Source organism: Phocoena sinus, chromosome 18, assembly GCF_008692025.1.
Source record: "Phocoena sinus isolate mPhoSin1 chromosome 18, mPhoSin1.pri, whole genome shotgun sequence".
Lineage (NCBI taxonomy): Eukaryota > Metazoa > Chordata > Mammalia > Artiodactyla > Phocoenidae > Phocoena > Phocoena sinus.
The window spans coordinates 31903956-31919133 of record NC_045780.1 but is presented as its reverse complement, the minus strand read 5'-3'; positions in this window follow the sequence as shown (position 1 = coordinate 31919133).

Genomic DNA, 15178 nt, shown 5'->3' with positions numbered 1-15178 from the left:
ACAAAGCTTAAATGTATACAGAAATCTCTCTTTGCTGAGCAATTTCACTGTAGACTATAATTGCACCACTATTAGTGAGAAATTCTGATTTACAGCTTAATTGGCCAGAAGTGAATATAACCTCAAGGTCATTGCAATAAAGATAGCAGGAACTTTAAGGAGGTACATAAGTTAACCAAGAGATCGTCTGGTGCAGCTGGTGGAGAAAATCTGTTTAAAATTTTAGAATACTACCTGAGGCCATATTGTTCAGTGCTGACTCCATACATATCACACAAAAGGTCAATCTGAAGTGTTCAAAGAGGTTCTACAGTAAAATATTTTATACTTAACAACAATTGTCTGCTGTCTTTTTTCCTACAAAGGAAACCAATAATTATGTGATGTCAAAAAGGATTAAAAATGGACCAGTTCTTGCATTCCTATACACTAATGATGAAAAATCTGAAAGTGAAATTAAGAAAACACTCCCATTTACCATTTCAATAAAAAGAATAAAATACCTAGGAATAAACCTATCTAAGGAGACAAAAGACCTGTATGCAGAAAATTATGACATTAATGAAATAAATTAAAGATAATACAAATAGATGGAGAGATATACCATGTTCTTAGATTGGAAGAATCAACATTGTGAAGATGACTCTACTACCCAAAGCAATCTACAGATTCAATGCAAGCCCTATCAAACTACCACTGGCATTTTTCACAGAACTAGAACAAAAAATTTCACAATCTGTACGGAAACACAAGAGACCCCGAATAGCCAAAACAATCTTGAGAAAGAAAAATGGAGCTTGAGGAATCAGGCTCCCGAATTTCAGACTATACTACAAAGCTACAGTAATGAAGACAGTATGGTACTGGCACAAAAACAGAAAGATAGATCAATGGAACAGGATAGAAAGCCCAGAGATAAACCCACGCACATATGGTCACCTGATCTTTGATAAAAGAGGCAAGAATATACAATGGAGAAAAGAAAGCCTCTTCAATAAGTGGTGCTGGGAAAACTGGACAGCTACATGTAAAAGAATGACATTAGAATACTCCTTAACACCATACACAAAAATAAATTCAAAATGGATTAAAGACCTAACTGTAAGGACAGACGCTATCAAACTCTTAGAGGAAAACATAGGCAGAACACTCTATGACATAAATCACAGCAAGATTCGTTTTGACTCACCTCCTAGAGAAATGGAAATTAAAACAAAAATAAACAAATGGGACATAATGAAACTTAAAAGCTTTTGCACAGCAAAGGAAACTACAAGCAAGATGAAAAGACAACCATCAGAATGGGAGAAAATATTTGCAAATGAAGCACATGACAAAGGGTTGATCTCCAAAATTTACAAGCAGCCCATGCAGCTCAATATGAAGAAAACAAACAACCCAATCCAAAAATGGGCAGAAGATCAAAATAGAAATTTCTCCAAAGAAGATATACAGATTGCCAACAAACACATGAAAGAATGCTCAACACCATTAATCATTAGAGAAATGCAAATCAAAACTACAATGAGATATCATCTCACACTGGTCAGAATGGCCATCATCAAAAAATCTATAAAAAATAAATGCTTGAGAGGGTATGGAGAAAAGGGAACCCTCTTGCACTGTTGGTGGGAATGTAAATTGATACAGCCACTATGGAGAACAGTGTGGAGTTTCCTTGCAAAACTGAAAATTGAACTACCATATGACCCAGCAATCCCGCTACTGGGCATAACCCCTGAGAAAACCATAATTCGAAAAGAGTCATGTACCAAAATGTTCATTGCAGCTCTATTTACAACAGCCAGGAGATGGAAGCAACCTAAGTGTCCATTGACAGATGAATGGATAAAGAAGATGTGACACATATAAACAATGGAATATTACTCAGCCATAAAAAGAAACAAAATTAAGTTATTGGTAGTGAGGTATTTGGACCTGGAGTCTGTCATACAAAGTAAGTAAGTCAGAAAGAGAAAAACAAATACCATATGCTAACATATATATATGGAATCTAAAAAAAAAAAAAAAGAAAAGGTCATGCCGTACCTAGGGGCAAGACGGGAATAAAGATGCAGACTTATTAGAGAATAGACTTGAGGACATGGGACGGGGGAAGGGTAAGCTGGGAGAAAGTGGCATGGACATATATACACTACCAAATGTAAAATAGATAGCTAGTGGGAAGCCGCATAGCACAGGGAGATCAGCTCAGTGCTTTGTGACCAGCTAGAGGAGTGGTATAGGAAGTGTGGGAGGGAGGGAGACGCAAGAGTGAAGGCATATGGGGATATATGTATATGTATAACTGATTCACTTTGTTTTAAAGCAGAAACTAACACACCATCGTAAAGCAATTATACTCCAATAAAGATGTTAAAAAAACAAAGACCAATTAAAGTGTCCCAGAAAGTTAAGTTTTGAAAGAAATGCAGCAGAAAATTAGAGAAAATAGAAACAAGAATTTTAGTCACCTAGTATCATAACATATAGCTGATGCATTTGAGAGAGCCTGTTATTTCTCCATAAAACATAAGAGAAAGCAAAGTGTTTTGGAAGGATTCTGAATATGATAGAAGAAACAATAACAAAGATATACACAGGTAAGTTTGACGCATACTGTATTCTAAAGTACAGTGAAATATATTAAAGATACTTTTGCTTTTACAAGAAAACAGAAAAAAGAGGGGAGATCTTATTGATCATTGAGCAATTGATTTATTTTTTTGACATCTTTACTGGAGTATAATTGCTTTACAATGGTGTGTTAGTTTCTGCTTTATAACAAAGCGAATCAGCTATACATATACATATATCCCCATATCTCCTCCCTCTTGGGTCTTCCTCCCACCCTCCCTATCCCTCTAGGTGGTCACAAAGCACCGAGCTGATCTCCCTGTGCTATGTGGCTGCTTCCTACTAGTTATCTATTTTACAGTTGGTAGTGTATATATGTCCATTGCACTCTCTCACTTCATCCCAGCTTATGCTTCTCCCTCCCCGTGTCCTCAAGTCCATTCTCTATATCTGTGTCTCTATTCCTGTCCTGTCCCTAGGTTCTTCAGAACAATTTTTTGTCTTTTTTTAAGATTCCATATATATGTGTTAGCATAGGGTATTTGTTTTTCTCTTTCTGACTTACTTCACTCTGTATGATATACTCTAAGTCCATCCACCTCACTACAAATAACTCAATATCGTTTCTTTTTATGGCTGATTAATATTCCATTGTATATATGTGCCAGATCTTCTTTATCCATTCATCTGTTGATGGATACTTAGGTTGGTTTCATGTCTTGGCTATTGTAAAGAGTGCTGCAATGAACTTGTGGTACATGAATCTTTTTGAATTATGGCTTTCTCAGGGTGTATGTCTAGTAGTGGGATTGCTGGGTTGTATGGTAGTTCTATTTGTAGTTTTATAAGGAACCTCCATACTGTTCTCCATAATGGCAGTATCAGTTTACTTTCCCACCAACAATGTATGAGGTTCCCTTTTCTCCACACCCTCTCCAGCATTCATTGTTTGTAGATTTTTTGATGATGGCTATTCTGACTGGTGTGAGATGATATCTCATTGTAGTTTTGATTTGCATTTCTCTAATGATTAATGATGTTGAGAATTCTTTCATGTGTTTGTTGGCAATCTGTATATCTTCTTTGGAGAAATGTCTATTTAGGTCTTCTGCCCATTTTTGTATTGGGTTGTTTGTTTTTTTGATATTGAGCTCATGAACTGCTTGTAATGGGCAATTGATTTTTAACTTATGTCCAAGTCATGAAAATTTGAGGCATGATTTAGAAAAGAAAGAACATCATGTGAAATTGCAACAGACTAAGAGTAGAATGACACGAGTCCCCAGAGACATGAATAAAGTGAGGGAGTGCTAAGCATTTCAACTGCCTATAATTTAAGGAATACCCAGAAAGCTAACAAAACCTTTACAATTAATAGCATTGCCTGTCACCAGGGACTCTGGCATATTTGTCTTCTTAAAAGTGGCTTTAAAACATCTTTAATAGTACTTAAAAATAATTATTGTTACTGTATTAAATATGCATTACACACTAATAATATTGTTCCCATTTAATAAAACACAGGCTCAAAAATAGCCTCTTTTCATTGGTTTCACATAGTTGAATTCCATTCATAGTTACATATAAAGGAAGGAAAAGAGTTTAAGGGAGAAGAAAATCTGTAGACAGTGAACAAAGGTAAGACTACATTAAATGTTGACGTCCTTATTGGTGAATGTTGACAAATGGGAATGGGAAGTTCTGATAGAAGCTTCCGGGAAGTGAAACATTTGCTCAGTTGGCATGAACGGATTCTAAGGATGGTGTGTCACAGGAGCGGGAAAGGAACAGACCATCCGGAAAGTGGATATTTGGATAGTTTTATGATGTGAATTCTTTTGCTTCTCGTACAGACTTTGTTACCCCTTGAGATAAACTATAGTCACAAGATCCCAATAGAACTACAATATTAGGAATTTATAAGGGATTTTTCTTAGATTTGTGTTTTTCTCTTCTGGGGTTCTTTTACCATGAGAAGTGGCTGTTAGGAACTCAAGAGAGCCAAGAAATCCTGTTGTAAGTAAATCTACAGGCAGGCAAAGGCCTGTTGATGACAAATACATGCAAGAAGTATGGGCAACCAAGTACAGTTACCTCTACTCAGGCACCCCTGGAACCAGGAGCCCAGACACCCGTAGTATCATACCAGGAAGACTCCATAGAGCTCTGTTGCCAAGTAACATCTGTCTTTTAAGAAGAATACAACTTGAGAAGAAAATTGTAAGGAAATAAAGTTAACACATAAAAGTGAAAAAAGGAAGAATTAAAGATTAGTCTAACAGGAAATCTCGAAGAAAGACCATGATGGCAGCAGGAAAATCATATATTTGATTATGGGTAAGTGGTCAAATAAAAGGTAGGGAGAAAGAAACAGATAAAGCAGGACACGTGAATACTTGTGATAATAAACCTATTTCTCCCAGGCATATGGAAATTTTTGTAGTGCTAGGCTGACTCATAGAGGTGGCATGGGGGGAGATAAAGGACTAAAGTGTTGCAAATTGTATCATGTTTCATGACACCCATATGGATTTCCACACCATTTTCACTTCTCAGAAATTGAACGGAGGTTCATAGAGTGGGAACACTCCTAATTATATGGATTTAAATGAGGATACTAAAATGCACCAGCTGTGTGACATTGATGCAGGCACTTAATCTCTTTGAGTCTTATTTCCTCCACTGTAATAAGGAATTCATTATATCTGTGAAATTATATTATTTCAAGTGCTCTTCTCATTCTAAATTTTTGTGGTTCCCAAAATTTTCTCCCCCCATTGACAATTTTTTTTTTTAAAGGGACATACTCACCATCCTCATTTTCTGAGTTGTCTTTTTCTGAGAGGCTTGTAGTTATGGTAGCAAGAGGTGTGCTAAGCACAGGAGAGAAGTAGTTGTTTTTATTTCCTGAGTTCCTTCACCTGTGTTCCTGAGTCTAGTGAGCTCTCCCATTTCTTCCCCATGGAAGTACACTCATAGAGAACTACAATGTACTGATTTGTTTATCAAGCATTTATTATATGTCTGTGTTATTTGATGGGGGGAATCAAAGACAGATAAGGTCATAGATCAATAGATTTTCAATGAATTATTTTGTGATGGAGTGATAGATACTGTAATAAAAGCTATGAAAACACAGATGAAAAAAAATCTAATGAAGTCTAGATTTATATAAAGAGAAGGGGTGGGGAAGCATTCAAATATGGTAAATCACACTAAATATTGAATATTGAGTGAGTTGAAATTGACCACATAAAGATATGGAGAAATAACATTCCAACACATTCCAAGAAGAGGAAACTGTACATTTTTAAGTAGAGGGGAGAATTCAGATTTGTGCTTTAGATCAATTGCTATGGTAATACAGAGAAAATAGAAGGAAGAAAGGAGATCAGGTAAGGGTTGTTTTCCAAATTACAGTGACTACATGTAAAACAGCTGAAACATAGTAGGGATTTGATAAACCATTAATGTCCAAACTCTGGAAAGCTAAGGACTCTATGGCCTTCATCATATCATTTTGTGTTTGGTACATAGCACAGAACCTGGCCCACAGCAATCACTGACAAAATGACTATTAAATAATACATATAATATCTGCAGCACAGTATCCAGCAAGTATCAGGCTTACATTTTTCCTTGATCTGAATCACTTTGGTGTAAGATGATAAGAGAAATCAGGGAGGAGGATATGAGATGTAGGGGGGAGGTTGATATTTTAGATAGGGCCTAGAGAAAGCTTTGGGAAGCTGTCATTTGAGGGAAGTGAAGTATGTAGCCCTGTGGATATGGAGGGTGAAGTGCAGGAGAGCATTCCATGTAGAAGGAACAGCAGTGGAAAGGACCAGAGAAAGAACATGTCAAGTGGCTCTAAAAAAATGGCAAAAAGACTAACTTCCAGATCCTAGGCTATGAGGCATGTAAGACAGGAAGCAGGGACTTCAGAGAAATAGTGTTATTAAGAGAGAGCTGGGTTTCAGCTAAGGTAAAGTGGAGGAGGGAATTTTCATACAATTGAGGATAAAGTTGATTCTGCTGATAAATTGACTTTGAGTTTCAGAAGGCACAGGGAAATGGGTTTAGTAAATGAGTTGTGGGGAAGCTAAGGGACAGAACAAGCACTGTTGAGTCCTATGAAGATCGGAATCTGGAGGATGGAGAATGATCCGGAAGTCCAAGATAATGGTGATCTTCCTTAACAGGGGCCTGGGCTGGGATGAGCTTACCTTTTGCTGTCACTTTCAGATGCTAATGGAGAGTCTGTGATAGTTGATGAAGGGTGGAGAAAAGCAAGACTATGCCTTGCTTCTTTGTCAGCATCTTCAGCACTCCTACAACAGCATGGGGTTCGTACTGTTCAAAAAGGAATTTCAAAAAAAAGGAAAATACACAATAGGCACCAAATCAAATGTGGCCTAGATTTAAATAAATAGTACGACCATTACTGTTATGTTTCCTGGGAGACAGAGCTAACAAAATTTTACTAGAGTAGGGCGTTCATAATCAGAAGAAATTTAGTACAAGGCAACTAAGCTCTGTCTAGGTTCTCGAAAGAGGACTGAGATTGCAAAGAGAGAGGGTTGTTTCATGTCTTGTAAAGGTAATTTCTATTGGGAACCTAGGTCAATCTCAGTTAAGTATATATAATGAGCTGTAAGGGGATTTCCATCATCTTTTAACATTCTGGGTAATCACTGAGAAATGTGTTTTAAGTACCTATAGAAAGTTATTTTATTGTAAGACAGATTGAAAATTAACTTTTGGAATAAAGTTGGTTTCCATTCCTCTAGCAAATCTCAGAGTTTTTTTGCCTGTTTGTTTTTGGGTTTTTATAGAATTGAACATTATCCAGTATGAGTTAGGCTTTAGACATCTGATTTGAAAGCTCAGAGTTCTCAAATTATTTATTTTCTATCCCAGACAATCCTCATGCTATAAAGCTCAAAGATGTTCATTTCCTTTCTTTGTTTTTTAAAAGAATGGGACTACTCATTCCATAATGTGTGAAGGTTATCTTAGGAATTAATACTTTTTTGTTTTTGATTTTGTTTAAATTACATCTATATTTTGGTGAACTGTTCAAAGTTGATGTGGAGAATATAAAGCCAGAACTCAAAAAAACAGCTTCAATTAGATATAATAAAATAAAACAAAAATAATTCTTTAGAAAAGGTTAATTCTTATTTAAAAATAAGCTGTTGATTTTATATATATATATATATATATATATATATATATATATATACTATCTTACTGATTTAAAAAATGTGTTTAGAACACTGTACTGTTGTCTACCAAATGGATGAGGACAAATCTAGACAGGAGTTTATCAACGATTTGCGTTAAAATTCTTTATATGCTATCCATCTTTGTCTCTGACCTTAAGGCTAGTGGGTTGAGGAAAGAGATGAGCTGAATAAGTGGTTACTGTATTTTCATTTAACACCAGCATTCATTGGGCTTTTACTTTGAGTTAGGCACTATACTAACTACTTTCCATGCATTGCCTGAGGCAATCATCAAACTAAAATGGATTTAATAGAGTCTTCCTTCTTGGTTGCTAGGTTTTGTTTCCTATTCCATTTACTCACATACTATCAATTCCATTCACTCACAATTCCATTCACTCACATACTATCATTTGAAGCCCTGCCATAGCCACAAAACATCTGTGATTTTATTTATAAAGATAACATTTTTCTTTATACTAGTTAAGTTTTTTTTTAATTGTACGCTTCACATAAGCAAGGATGTCAATAAAATCAAGAGTTTAATGTGTTAATTGTGATTTTTAAAAATAAACGTTAATGGACTTATATATACTACCAAATGTAAAAGAGATAGCTAGTGGGAAGCAGCCTCATAGCACAGGGAGATCAGCTTGGTGCTTTGTGACCACCTGGAGGGGTGGGATAGGGAGGGTGGGAGGGAGAGAGACACAAGAAGGAAAAGATATTGGGATATATGTATATGCATAGCTGATTCACTTTGTTATAAAGCAGAAACTAACACACCATTGTAAAGCAATTATACCCCAATAAAGATGTTTAAAAAAATGTTAAAATGATGGAGTTTTAAAAATGATTAATATTTATTAAATACATTTAAATTACTAAATAATTATTTACTAAAATATGTGCCTCCATGTATCACCTAAAATCACCTCGTGTATCACCAGTGTCACATATGCCAAAATTTGAGAAATACAACTCAGCTATGCTGTCTCCTACCCTAAGGGTATAAGATTGGGCCACAAGAAACAGGATATAGAGTATGCATCCAGTTTTTCAGCTGGTTCCAAAAGGATGTGAATAACAGAAGATACTTAAAATCACTTTTAATGTTGAAAAATATTAAGGCATTTGTATGTTTATGTTTTTTCCATTGTTTTTAATGTCTATTTTTGTGTGTTACATACAGTGTATATAATATATAAATAGGGTTACATTTAATTTATAAATATACACTGCTGAGAATAAAAACTATTTTACTGATGGAGTAAAAACACAAGAAGTTTAAAGTCTTTTACTTAGTGCCTAGAGACTTACCCTGTCCTTTTTGTCCCTCCACCCTACCTTCATAGCTTTTGCTTGAAGGAGGAGAATCTGGATGAATGTTAATAGTCATATGTTTGTTGTCCTTTGGAAAAAAAATCTATAATCTCTAGTACTATTAGTAATAAGACATTTCCATATGACCACAAAACTTAGTATTATATTCAAGTATTTTCTTGTATAATTATATCATGCAATCCAAGAGAAAGAAAGCAAAATAATGGTTAGGAATTTTGAAATCTCAAAAGCATGGAAAACCGAAACTTTTTTTATAATGTATTTTGATCATAAAACCTTATTTGACCTAAACTTTTTGAGAGCAAAACTGACTAGAAATGACATGAGAATGGTTTTGTTCTTTATGACATTTAGTATGACTATATATGTGTGCTACGGAAATATTTGGCTATGAGGCTGTGCCTCAGATCCCTCTGAATATGTTGTATGTTATCTTCTTAAAACCCTAACAATTCAGAACTCCAAGACACAGTTGGCTTCAAGGATTGTGGACCTATAAGTAAATGCCCTATGTAGTTTGTTAAGGTTGTATCATAGGAAACCCTAGAAAATACTCACTCATTTCGAGTGAGAATACCTAAGACAGAAATTTATTAAAGCTTTAGATATTATTTTCCAAGAGGTTGTAGAAATGTGAACATTCAATATGTCGTTGTATCAACTTACATGTGAGGTGTTCTCTAAGCCTGATATTTTGTGATTCTAGGAAACATTAAGAAAGATATATATGTATATCTTTTTTAACACACACATACATGTATGTATATATATATAAAAGCAAATATAAATTATATTTTGATTATCTGCCAATTTGAATTAGCCTTATACCCTTCTTTTCCAAAAATGATTGTGTCTAACATTTTGAGTCAATAAATAACTAATATGGATTACTCAGCCCCATTAATTTTTTTAACAAAAATATGTTGAGCAAATCAGGAGTTGGAATTGACCAATACATAGAGGCTAACTTAGATATTTAAGCTGCAGTTTTGATTCATGGTTTTGATAAACATGAGTTCATCGTATACATACATGAGGCTATATTGCCAACACTGGCAGATTTTACTGAGACGAGGGAGCTAAAACAACAAGCTGATAGATTAGTCTTAGAAGACAATGAAAATTATCAGAGAAATATGCAAGTTAAGTCACTATTGAGGGATAACTTAAAAGACATAACATGACATGTAATGGTGGTTATCACTAAGATGGAAAACTCTGGAGAGTCAGGCAGATTTTACGCTAAGAATGGTAATATAATTATAAAAAATGATGGCAGTTCTGTGTACACTCTGACATCACCACTGAGACTGTCATTAAGAAGAGAAATAAAGTTCAAGTGAATGTTAGTGCATGGAATGATGGAAAAATAGAAAAAAGTTAATAACACACTGCCATTCTTTTTTTTTTTTTTATTTTTTTTTTGCCATTCTTAAATATTTTAATATGAATAAAATTTTTACGAGAGAATGTAAATTCTTTGGGATTAGGGATTCTGTGGCTTGAAAAGTATACGAATACATATGCATAGAACTTCCAGCAGCCACCCAGTAAAACTCTTCTCAAATGTAAATTAAAGGATTCATGTTTAGAGCTGGTGTACACACCAATATGTCTAAAGAAAATCATAACCCTTGAAATTGATTCCAGCTTGAGGCTGCTTTTGGACTTTTTCTGCAAGTCAGATGAGAAAAGTTTCTAAAACTATTTTAGGCTAGAAGTGTCAGCAAGGTCACTTTAAAGACATTGGTGTAAGTTCCTATAATTTATTTATAGATTCACAATGTGTCTAGTTATATACATATTCATATACTTTTCTTTATTGTTTGTGTATGTGTATGACTCCCATAGACTTCTCAGGTCTACTCTGGTTCACAATCATAATCAAGCAGATGACCTTAATATCTCAGTCACAAAGTGACTTGAATCAACATTGGAGGTTTCCACTCTTTCATTGAATCAGTTTAAATAACAGCTAAATTTTCAATTGTATCTGTATAATATATTTCAGAAAACACATATGGACACATTTGGGAGTAAAGGCCAGTGTTACACTACAGAACCTAAGGAATCAGTTACCATGGACTAGAATGGACCAATGGAAATTCAGAAATCAAGGCAGTAAATTGAACAGAGACTTTGCCAGGGGTTGGGGGTGGGGGAAATGGGGAGACATTGCTCAAAAGGTACAGTGTTTTCGTTATAAGATGCATATGCTCTGAGGATGTAATGTATATCATAGTAACTATAGTTAATAATACTGTATTATGTACCTGAAATTTGCTTAAAGAGTAGACCTTAAGAGTTCTCACCAAAATAAAAAACCAAAAAAGATAACCATATGAGATAATAGATGGGTTAATTAATTTGATTGTGGTAATCATTTTACTATATATATATATATATATATATATATATATATATATATATATACCAAATCAGCACAAGGTACACTTTAAATACATACAATTCTGTTTGTCAATTATACTTCAAAAAAATCAAGGAAGAAAATTGGAAAGAGACTTTGACAACAGAAGTGTGGGTTTTCATATGCATTTTGTCCATGTGCATGTAGCTTTGTGGAAGTGCAGCTCCATTGGTATTCACAACCATGGTACAAATGAACTATGGTCCTTAATTGCTTTGCAGTTTGCCATAAACAGTGAAGGCTTTAGTAAACAAGGCACTGGGAAATGTGCTATGGAATTGTTTGCATTTTTATTGTACCTTTTCTTTGATTAAATCCATTTTATAATTGATACAGTTAATAGGATTAATGCCCTCGATAATTAGTGTACATTGCTCACTTTTAGAATTGCATATCATTAAGAAAAATCATAATAAATAAATAAAGGAATTTCTCTGGCTGGCCAAGTTCCATTTAGTAAATTACATCTTATAACATGCTAAGACATTTTAGAGTGGACTTAAATAGTCTAATATAAAGAAAAAAATTACCTTTCTTACTTTTCTCACATTAAAAAAATAAATATACTATATTTACATAATTACTAATGCTATGAAGAGTAACAAATAATTACTCTAAGTTCCAAGAGCTAGAGTCCTATACAAATTTATGTGCCAAAAATTATTAATATTTATACCATACTGATGAGAAATTATTAACCTGGAAAGTTTTAATCATCTCATATACAGTTAAGGAAAATAAAATGTTAGTAAGTACAACATGAGGCTTCCTGAATTTACTTTTTTAAAATAAAAAAAAATTTTATACTAATTTTAGATTTACAGAAAAATTACGAAGATAGTATAGAGAGTTCCCATACAGCTGGTACCCATTTTCTCCTATTCTTAACATCTTACATTAGTATGGTACATTTGTCATAATGAATAAACAAATATTGATATGCTATTATTCACTAAAGTCTATACCTTATTCGTATTTACTTAGTGTTTATCTAATGTCAATTTTTAGTCCTTGATCCCAACCAGAATACCACGTCACATCATATTTAGTCATCATCAGCCTCCTCTTGTAACAGTTCCTGAGTTTATCTCTTAATTTTCTGGATATTAAAGAAATGATTTATGTTCACAAAATGTTGTTCTAAATATGAGCACCCTATTGATTCTAAAGTTTTATGATGATGTGAGGTAAGAATAATTAAAATCTAAAAGTGCACATATAAAAACTAGTATCAACACACATATATGCACATTTACTACTGGCTTTGTAAATCCTTTGAAGACAATGTGTATTAATAACTCACATTCTGTGTAGGCGCAACTTTGTTATCTTTGGTCTTTTCAGTAGAACATCTGAAAAATTCATGTGGAGACTATCCTTTGATAATTATTCTAACATTGCTAATGCAGAGTCCATTAAGTGTGTCTTCTGGATAATTATCAGAAAATTTCATTATAAATCATATTTTAGAAGTTGGTATTTAATACAAAAAAACCCTGAGCTTTACATTAATAACCCACAGAATATTGGTACAAAGGTCTTATCGCTTTCTGTCTATAAGTTAAAGTTCATTTCAGAAGTTTAATTGGATGGTAGACCATTTGAGACAAGGATTTCAGTTAAGATATTCAACAAACACCATTAAATATTTTGAAAAACCAAGGAAGATTTCAGATTAAAGAGAGCTAAAAAAGGGTCAAATAAGAGAGCTTAGGAAAAAACTACATTAATTATATTATATATTATTAGAGAAAAAGGGAAGGTCTCTATCAGCTATGGGGAGAAAGAGTAGATCATACAAAAGAACAAAAATGAGATTTACATCAGATTTTTCAATGTCAGTACTGGATTCAAGAAAGTCTTGAGGCAACATTTTCAAAGTGTTGGGGAAAAATAAGCTTAGACCATAGATTCAAAATCCAGATGAACTCTTATTTAAATATATTAAGGGATGATAAAAAATATCCTCAGGAAATATTTGCAAACATATAATGCCTCAGAAGAGTTACCACACAAATGCCTTCAATAAAAACGTTTGGGCAAAGTACTTAAAAATAGACAGACACACACTCAAGAGAAGCTGCCAGATTTACTTTGGAAAAAGATAATCAACTATAGTTATTATAATCTTTAAATAAATAGGTACATATTACTATAAAAGTTATATTTTGTCATCAAATATATGTATGCATATGTGTACCTAGATACACACAAAAAAATAAAAACAGAAAACATAAGTATATTTATGAGAAACTTCAAATGAAAATCTACATAATACTGACAAGATAGGCTGGTATTATGGAAGAGAAAACACAACAGAGGGGAGAGTATGCTAAAGTTCTTAATAGTATCATGGTTTGAGGAAGGTATGAGTATCATTTTAGAAGAAGCATAGAAATATATTTTCTAAATGAAGAATAGTGGGACAAACTGCAATAAACTTCTATGTTAAAAACAGTTTTACATATATATGTATATACGTATGTTATCTCTAAAATAAATTTAAAAGAACTAAACTCACCATTTAAAAAGCAGAGTTACAGAACTATTATAAAAATAAATTTAGAATATAATGAGACAATCTAAAGATAAAGAAAATAAAAGCTTAGAAAAAAGAAATATTTGACTGATATTAGCTATGAGGAATCTGGTTCAGCAATATTAATACTAGATAAAATAGGACTTAAGACAATAATGTCCTGTTAGGAATGAAGAGGTTTATTTACCTTTATTGTGAGCCAGCATGATCAAGTGGGGTTTATTCCAGGAATCCAAGATTGCTTCAACATTTCAAAATCAATCCATATCATCTGCCATATTAGCAGATGCAGAAAAAAGCACTTGGAAAAACTAAGCATTCTTTTCAAAGTAGGAATAGAATGGACCATCCTCAATATTTAAAATACCTCTTGCTAACAGAATATCCAAAGGCAAATGAATGAACGCCTTCTCCCTAAGACCAGGAATAAAGTTCAGAAAGGAAGAAATAAAAGTCTTCAAGACTGGAAAGCATGATTGTGCACATTAAAACTCCAAGGAGTATAAGTATTGGAAAGAAAGTAATAGAACTCCCTTTATTTGAAAACAGCCTCATCATAGACATAGAAAAGACTAAGGATTTTACAAGGAATTACTAGAACCAAGAAGTAAATTTAGCATAATCATAGAATTAAGATCAATGTGCAAAAATCAATTACATGTCTCCAAATTACCAAAAACACAAATGGATAATGAATTTTAAAAGTACCATTTACACTAGCAGAAAAAGATACAAAAAAGATTTAAGAATAAATGAAAAGTAAACTGTAAAAGATTTCTATAATGATAACTAGAAAACATTGCTAAGAAAATTAAATAGAGCCCAAAGAAATAGAAAGATAGGTCATTCTCAGATATTGGAAGACTCAGTGTTGTAAGATGTCAATATTCCCCTTAACTGATAAATAAGTTCCATACAATCCCTATAAAAATTCCAGCAGGCTCTTTAGAAGAAACAAATGATCCTAAAATTGATATGGAAACATCAAGAATATAGAACAGCCTAAGCAGTTTTTTTTTTTTTAAAAAAAGACAAATTTGCAGTAATTGTACTGCTTGCAAT